The 9,042-nt window shown below is 48.2% G+C and overlaps 1 protein-coding gene, 1 long non-coding RNA gene and 1 pseudogene across 2 annotated transcripts in view; 2 read left to right on the top strand and 1 right to left on the bottom strand.

Annotated features, from left to right (window-relative positions):
* LOC115186769 (tripartite motif-containing protein 16-like) overlaps window positions 1-9,042 on the top strand; it is a 452,306-nt gene that overhangs the window by 134,104 nt on the left and 309,160 nt on the right. The window lies entirely within an intron of this gene.
* LOC115186777 (uncharacterized) lies at window positions 1,888-3,051 on the bottom strand. The gene is made up of 2 exons (XR_003875904.1): window positions 2,929-3,051; window positions 1,888-2,807 (listed from the first exon to the last, which is right to left on the bottom strand). It is a non-coding gene; the product is annotated as an uncharacterized LOC115186777 (long non-coding RNA).
* Window positions 4,402-8,299, top strand: LOC115186403 (uncharacterized protein K02A2.6-like; annotated as a pseudogene).

Below are 9,042 nucleotides of genomic sequence, written 5' to 3'. Positions count from 1 at the left end.
TAAAGAAAATCAAATCCAAACCTGGCCAAAAGAGCACTCTAGCTTGGCTAAATGTAGAAATCTGGAAATTGATGAAAGAACGAGATTATGCTCTAAAAACAGCCCTAAAATCCAAATTAGAGCATGACAGACGTAGGTTTACCATGTTGAGAAATAAGGTGATGAAAGAAATCAGACAGGCCAAGGCAAACTTTTTTATTAACATAATTGGTGAAGCAAAGGGAAATTCTAAATTGATCTGGGAAAATCTAAAAAAGTTAACAGGGAAAGACCATAGTAACACTGCAAAAAGACTAGAAATCCTGGTGAATAACAATCTAACACAGGATGCAGTCGAAATAGCAATAGCCTTCAATTCCTACTTTATTGACTCTGTCAGGGTACTGACACAGAACCCCTCCACTGGTTTCTTGGGCTCAGTGCTAGTAAATGACGCTCAACCTGTCTTCATCATAAGGGAGGTTTCTGAGTCAAAGGTGAACAAGGTGATTAGCTCACTAAAGAACTCTAAAGCCAAAGATGTGTTTGGGCTGGACTCTACCATTCTTAAAAACTACAAAGAGTCACTCATTGGCCCCATTACTAAGGTCACCAACACATTTATTGGTCTGGGGGTGTTTCCAAGGGTATGGAAGTCGGCCATAATAACGGCTATCTTTAAATCGGGCGACCCTGCTGACGTGAGTAACTACAGGCTCATTAGTATACTACCTGTGGTGTCGAAGGTTGTTGAAAAGTGTGTAGCAGAACAACTGATTGCCCACCTCAACAACAGCCTCTTCACATTACACTCCATGCAGTTTGGCTTCAGAGCGAAACACTCCACAGAAACGGCCGACTGCTTTCTTCTGGAAAATGTGAAGTCCAAGATGGACAAAGGGGGCGTTATTGGGGCTGTGTTTCTGGACCTAAGGAAGGCTTTTGATACTGTTAACCATGAGATTCTCACCACAAAATTGTCCAAGTTCAACTTTTCCCCCCGATGCCTTGAGATGGATGAAATTATACTTTGAAGGCAGAACTCAGTGTGTCAGAGTGAGCAGTGAGCTGTCGCCCACTCTTAGCTATGATGTGGGTGTGCCCCAAGGGTCAATACTGGGGTCCCTCCTGTTCAGCCTGTAAATTAATGATCTGCCTTCTGTCTGTACTGGGTCTGAAGTTCAAATGTATGCAGACGATACAGTGATATATGTGCATGCGAAGAGCAAACAACAAGCTGCACAAGAACTCACAACTGTAATGGTCCAAGTTACAAAGTGGCTCAGTGACTCGTGTTTGCATCTCAATGTGAAAAAAACTGTCTGCATGTTCTTCACAAAGAGGGCAACAGATGCTACTGAGCCAGATGTCTATGTGTCAGGGGAGAAGCTCCAGGTGGTGAGCTCCTGAGTTGGGAAAATCTTGTGCAATACACTGACGCATGTCTTGTATTCAAGATCCTAAATGGCCTGGCTCCACCTCCACTCCTTATTTTTGTTAAACAGAAAACCCAAACATATGGCAGCAGATCCACAAGGTCTGCCATGAGAGGTGAATGTATAGTTCCCTTAAGGAAAAGCACCTTTAGTAAATCCGCTTTCTCTGTGAGAGCTTCCCATACCTGGAATACACTGCCATCAGACACACATAACTGCAAAACCTATCACACTTTCACAAAAAACATGAAGACATGGCTAAAGGTCAATCATATTTGTGAACATAATCCCTAGCTGTGTATTGCCGCTTTCCATGTTGTCTGTAGCTTGTGAGGTGTGGAAACACTGTTGCTTTAATGGATTTTGTCTTGTTGCTTTTTGTTCTATGTTGCTCTGTCTGTATGCTACGTCTTGCTTGTCCTATGTTGCTCTGCGTGTGCTCACTGCTCAATGATTGTCTATATTGTAATTGTTTTTTAATAACCTGCCCAGGGACTGCGGTTGAAAATTAGCCGGCTGGCTAACTGGCTTAACTGAAACGTTGATAAATGTGCACTGTCCCTGTAAAAAAAAAAAAACTCAAACCAACGTTGAGTTGAGGTGCAACCAAAAACTTGAATGATCATAGAAAAGGAAAAAGCGCAACTCTTGCTCACTATAAAAAATGCATTGCTTTATTCAAGCAAGGTTAAAAGATTAACGTTTCGGCCTAGTCTATGACGATATACAAGTTGTGTTTGCCCAGGAAAAGGGAGACCCAGACTCACCCTGGTTCTTGAGGGTTGAAGACAGCGAAAAAGTATCATTAAGTAAATGGGACTTTTCAATTCTTGAATACATATCTTTAATGAACATGATTTTAAATACAATTGACTTGAGGATCAGAGCAGGCAGGCTGTCTGGCTAGCCCTGAAGGCCCTCTGCCTCTACCTCTGTGTGGTTCATCTCAACCAAGAGGTTGTGTGGGTTGTCTTTCTCTCTGTGGGTTTGAATCACTATGACCTCTCCCTCTGCCTGCCATTTGGCTGATCAGAAGCCTTCTGCTCTTTCTTGCTCACATGAACAGGAGGAATGGCCTCCTCCTCTATCTAATGCCTCTTCCACCTCCTCTTTCTGGCTGTGTTCGACTGAGGTCACTTGTTCTCTCTCCCTGGGTGTTGGATAGTTCCTCCTCCTCTGTGTCTTTGTGAGTTTGGAGGGAGTTATCCTGTTCCGGCTCCCTCTAAGGCTGTGCATGTTAATCTCTTTCCGTGTGTTGAGGGGTTCAGTGGTTTTGGAGGGAGTCTGAAGTTCGATCTCTAGCGATGAGTGTGGGGTCTGTCCCGTGGTGGTGTCCCCCTCCCTCCTACGGAGGAGCCACTGAGACATGTGCTGAGGCCAAGGAAGATCACTCTGCAAGGACGGGATAGGACACATCACAACACTGCTGCTCATTCATATTCAAACACACCTCAGAGTACGCACACAAATGTGGACACCCCCCCCCCCACACACACACACACAATGAGATTACCTGTACATATCAGAATCATATATTCGACAGCCACCTCTTCCCCCACATGTATTGGGGCCAGGGTCCGAAAGTCCAGGGCGAACTCCTGGGCGCTCCTCGTCCCCTGCCTCAAGTGGAAGAGACGTTCACCCGCCGCTCTACCCTCGGGCGGGTGGTCGAAGACTGCTCGGAAGCGCGGGTGAACTCCTCGAAGTGGTCCAGCGCTGCATCTCCTTCTACCCACATGGCGTTAGCCCACTCCAGGGCTTTCCCCCGAGAGGCACGAGACGAGGGCGGACACCCTCTCACGTCCCGAAGGAGCCGGTACAGGTCCAGCTGCAGCAGGAAACCCTGGCAGCATGCCGCCGTCCCATCATACTCCTCGGGAACAGCGAGACGAATCCCACTGGGACCAGGTACAGGAGGGGCGAGTAGTGGCGACCCCTGTTGTGCTGGTGGAGGCGCTGGAGGGACTCCCTGTCTCTCCCAGCGGTCCATCGTCTGAACGACGCGGTCCATAACCGCCGAGATGGTGGAGCATCGCCGTGTGCTCTCGGACGCGCTCCTCGACCCCTACAACAGGGGTACCTGCTCCTGCTGACTCCATAAGGCAGGGTGTGGTATTCTGTCAGAGTGTGCCCTACTGGTCGAAGGAAGTCAGGTGCAGGAGAGCAGAGATGAGTGAACAGGCACGCTTTATTAGGCAGAGGAAAACAGCCGGACGCAACTGCGTAACAACACTCCGGCCCAAGGAAAAAGCGAGCGCACAAATACACAAAATAGTGCAAAATACAAAAACCACGGGTTAACATAATACCCGGCGCAAAACTAGCCTGTAGCGTCACACACAAAACGAACTAACAATACCACACACAGACACGAGGGGACCTCAGGATAATATACACGTAGAGTAATGAGGGGATGTAAACCAGGTGTGTGGAAAAACAAGACAAAACAAATGGGAAATGAAAGGTGGAGCGGTGATGGCTTGAAGACCGGTGACGTCGACCACCGAACGCCGCCCGAACAAGAGGAACCGACTTCGGCAGGAGTCGTGACACCATGGGAAATAAAGAAATATAGTTTAAGTGAATTGGAAAGAGTAAGAATGAAAAACTAAAGAAAAGCTGTAAACGGCTGTCACCTGTGCTGACATGATTAAAAGTGAAGTAAACCTTACTTTTCGCGTTGTAGTTTATATGATAAGCTCATTGGAAGGGTAACAAATTTGGAGGCACCGCTGAGATTTATTTTCATATGAGCATGTTATAGTGTGGACACTATATAAATAATTACATGGTTATTATTGGCATTAACCTTGACCTTTCCCCTTTGATGATGTCATCACCAAGAGTGAGTTCTGTGCAATGTGATTCTACCACCGGCTGAGTGGGCTATATAGTTCTGTTATATTTGTACCGTTTGTACCTGGCAATACACCTTTAGGTTTGGGTTGAAAGTAAAGGAAAGTAATATCGAAATGCGTGTGGGCATTCCTTGTCAAGTTACTACACCTTTTTGGCGACGAGGATAAAACTTTATCAACTTGTACAGGGCGAGTTAGCTAGCTAGCTTAATGAGCGACGGAGAGCAGGTGCCACTGGACGGAAACGCCGACGGGGACAATCAGCAGCAAGTGCAAATCGCTAACGAGGATCAAGGACAAGTTGGCGTTATAATGGCAATGTTTGGGACTATCACTGAGTTTGTGGAAGAGAACGAAGACTGGACGGAATATGTGGAAAGGTTGGGACACTTTTTCTTGGCAAATGGAATCATAGATGAGGCTAAACAGCGCTCTATTCTCTTGAGTGTGTGTGGGGCTAAAACCTACAAGCTAATGAGGAATTTGGCTACACCACGGAGACCGGGAGAAATTCCTTTTGGGGATCTAGTTGCTCTCGTTCAGACTCACCACAATCCAAAGCCTTCAGTGATTGTCCAGAGGTTCAAGTTTAACTGCCATTTTCGGAAAACAGGTCAGTCTGTTGCTACCTTTGTTGCTGAATTACGTGAACTCTCTGAACATTGTGAGTTTGGGGCTATGTTAGGGGACTTGCTCCGTGACAGATTAGTCTGTGGCATTAATGAGGACAGCATACAGCGCCGGTTGCTGGGGGAAGCCACACTGACTTTCAAGAGGGCATTGGAACTATCTCAAGGGATGGAGATGGCCGCTAGTAATGTGAAAAATATTCAAAAGGCCAACAGTGAAAGTTGTGCAGTGCATCAGGTGACAAAAGAGGTGGCAGGAAAAAGGGGAAAAGCAGTGGAATGTTTCAGATGTGGAGGGACACATTATGGTAACAACTGTAAGTTCATGGAGACTGTCTGTCACAATTGCAACAAAAAGGGACATTTAGCAAAAAAATGCAGGGGTCCTAGGAGCAAGCCAGAGGGTGGGCGGACTGGGCTGGGCAAGTTCACAGCACCAAAGCCTCAGTCAGCAGCGCACCACCTAGAGAGCACAGAGGAGGAGGAAGAGCATTGTTCCTACAACATGTTTAATGTGAGGGAGCCGCGCGCAGAGCCTATCTATGCTACAGTGGAGGTAGATGGAAAGCAGATGAGGATGGAGGTTGACACGGGGGCCTCTGCCTCTGTCATAAGTGAGGAGACCTACAAACAAAAATGGGGCTCAAGACAGGTTTCTGCCCTCACACCAGCAGGGATCAGACTGCGTACGTACACCGGGGAGACCATACCATTGCTTGGGGCTCTACAAGTGGACATTGCATACAACAGCCAGGAAGCGAGAGCACGGCTCCTGGTGGTGAAAGGGAATGGGCCTAGTTTACTAGGGTGTGACTGGCTAAACAAAATACAACTGAGCTGGGGTGAGATAAAACACACCCGAGTGACTGAGGATGTCATTCAAAAATACCCAGAGATTTTCAAAGATGAACTGGGCACACTGCAGGGCACTGCAGTTAAGCTGTTCGTGGATCCTCAGGCCGAGCCTCGCTTTTTCAAGCCCAGGACAGTGCCTTACGCCATGAAAAAGAAAGTGGAAGAAGAGTTGGAGCGGCTGCAGGAAGAAAACGTCATTACTCCCGTTCAGTTCTCCCGCTGGGCAGCTCCTATCGTTCCCGTTCTGAAAAGTGACGGCACGGTGCGTATATGTGGGGACTACAAACTCACCATCAACAGGGCCTCTAAGCTAGACGCTTACCCGCTGCCACGGGTGGAGGACTTGTTCGCGACACTGGCAGGAGGCAAGACGTTCTCAAAGCTTGACATGAGTCACGCCTACCAACAGCTCCTCCTGGACGAGGACTCAAAAGAGTATGTCACAGTAAACACGCACAAAGGCTTGTTCAGGTACAACCGCTTGGTTTTCGGAGTGGCGTCCAGCCCAGCCATTTTCCAGAGGACAATGGACAATCTGCTGCAGGGGATCCCTCATGTAGCAGTGTACCTGGATGACATCCTGGTTACAGGGGAGACGGAGGAGGAGCACCTCCACCATCTGGACCAGGTGTTAAAGAGATTCTCTGAGGCAGGGCTGCGCCTGAAGCGTAGCAAGTGCACATTCCAAGCACAGAGTGTGACATACCTAGGTCACAAGATCACATAGCAGGGTCTGTGTCCTGTGGAGGACAAAGTCAGGGCAATCAAGGATGCTCCAAACCCCAAGAATGGGTCAGAGCTCAGGTCGTTCCTGGGCATGGTGAACTACTATGGTAAGTTCCTCCCTGAGCTGTCAACAGTGTTGGCTCCACTTTATCAGTTGCTCCACAAAGACTGTAAATGGAAGTGGGGGCCAGCACAAGAGAAAGCTTTCAAGGAAGTGAAAGCACTACTACAATCAGCACAACTTCTGGTTCATTTTGACCAAGACAAAGAGATCATCCTGTCATGTGACGCCTCACCCTATGGCGTCGGGGCAGTACTCTCTCATCAGATGGAGGACGGGTCAGAGAGACCCATTGGATTTGCATCACGTACGCTGACGAGTGCTGAGAAGGGTTATTCACAGTTAGACAAGGAAGGTCTGGCCATAGTCTTTGCTGTGAAACGCTTCCATCAGTACCTCTACGGTCGTCATTTCACCATATGCACTGACCACAAACCACTGATGAGCCTTTTTAGTGAATCAAGATGCATTCCGCCCATGGCTTCAGCAAGGTTACAGCGCTGGGCCCTGACACTGTCGGCTTACCAGTATACGATAGTGTATAGAGCGGGGAAGGACAATGCAAATGCAGACGCGCTCAGCCGTCTCCCGCTACCAGAGATGCCTGCCACAACTGTGGTGCCTCCCGAGACAATTTTCCTAATGGAGAGATTGTCAAACTCACCTGTGAATGCCAAACAGATCAAACAGTGGACAGACCGGGATCCTATCCTGTCCCAAGTGAAAAGATTCCTGATGCAGGGTTGGCCTCCTGTCATAGAGGATGATGGACTAAGACCTTATGCAAAGCGCAAAACTGAGCTGAGTGTGCAGGATGGCTGCATACTCTGGGGGTCCAGAGTGGTTGTTCCACCCCCTGGCCGTGCACAAGTCATGGATGAGGTCCATGAGGCTCACCCGGGTGCCTCCCGGATGAAAAGTTTAGCCAGATCTTACATCTGGTGGTCTAACATGGATCAGGAGGTAGAAGACAAAGTTAAATCATGTTCTGAGTGCCAGATCAACCAGAAGATGGCGCCGCCCGCGCCACTACATCTGTGGGAGTGGCCTGACCACCCATGGTCCAGGCTGCATATAGATTTTGCAGGCCCTTTCATGGGTCACATGTTCCTTGTCATGGTGGACGCACACTCCAAGTGGCTGGAGGCGCACATCATGAGCAACATCACAGCGACCACAACCATTGAAAAGCTTCGGCAGGTGTTTTCAACCCATGGTCTGCCGGACTCTCTGGTGTCCGACAACGCAACAACGTTTACCTGTGATTTGTTCCAAGAATTCATGCGGAGAAACGGGATCCGCCATGTCCGCAGCGCCCCGTTTCACCCGGCCTCAAACGGCTTAGCGGAGCGGGCTGTGCAGACTCTGAAAGAGGGGCTCAAAAGGATGACTGGGGGAACCATCACTACTAAGCTCTCTCGGTTCTTGTTCCAGTACCGCATCACGCCACAAACAACAACAGGACAGGCTCCAGCGGTGATGTTAATGGGCAGAAGGCCAAAAGCTCACCTGGATCTACTGCGTCCGAACATCAGAGCACGAGTGGAACGGAAGCAGGAGAAACAAAAAGAGAGACATGACCACCACGCAAGAGAGAGACAGTTAAAACCCAATGACATTGTCTACATCCGCAACTTCACAAGCAGCCAACGCTGGTTGCCAGGTATCATTCTGAGTCAGAGTGGTCCCGTCTCCTTTGTGGTCAAACTGACTGATGGTCGAGTCATGCGCAGACACCAGGACCATCTCCGCCTGCGCTATGACAAAGACAAGACCATGTTTTCAGACGGAACAGCTGTGGGTGGTAGTGTACAAGTTGAAATCCCACAGGAAACAGCATCTGAGGAACAGGGGCATTCAGTGGTTCCAGCAGAGGGTGATGGACATTCTCTCACAAACACCCAACCCGCTCCTGTGCCCTCAGACCCAGCTCCACTGGGACACGCCTTACCTGTGTCTCGTAGCACACCAGGAGTACTGCGCAGATCACAGCGTAGTCACAAGCCTCCTGAAAGACTAACTCTGTAGTTGAGACTGAGAGACTCGTGGTGTTAGTGTTTGTTTGGAGCAGCAGACCTAGTTGAAAAGAAATAAGGACTGTCATTTTATTGTTGTTGTTTTGGTTACATTTACGGTAACACCAGCAGAAGTTCTACAGTGTGGTGTAGTAAAGAGAAGAAAACACTAATGTGGTTTACTTGTTAACCTTATGTTTTCCTTACAGGGGGGGATTTAAATTGAGGGGGGAGAAGTGTTATATTGTGGACACTATATAAATAATTACATGGTTATTATTGGCATTAACCTTGACCTTTCCCCTTTGATGATGTCATCACCAAGAGTGAGTTCTGTGCAATGTGATTCTACTACCGGCTGAGTGGGCTATATAGTTCTGTTATATTTGTACCTGGCAATACACCTTTAGGTTTGGGTTGAAAGTAAAGGAAAGTAATATCGAAATGCGTGTGGGCATTCCTTGTCAAGTTACTACAGAGCAC

The sequence above is a fragment of the Salmo trutta genome, unplaced genomic scaffold, assembly GCF_901001165.1.
Source record: "Salmo trutta unplaced genomic scaffold, fSalTru1.1, whole genome shotgun sequence".
Lineage (NCBI taxonomy): Eukaryota > Metazoa > Chordata > Actinopteri > Salmoniformes > Salmonidae > Salmo > Salmo trutta.
The sequence above is the reverse complement of the archived record's forward strand: the minus strand, read 5'-3'. Positions and strand labels throughout refer to the sequence as shown.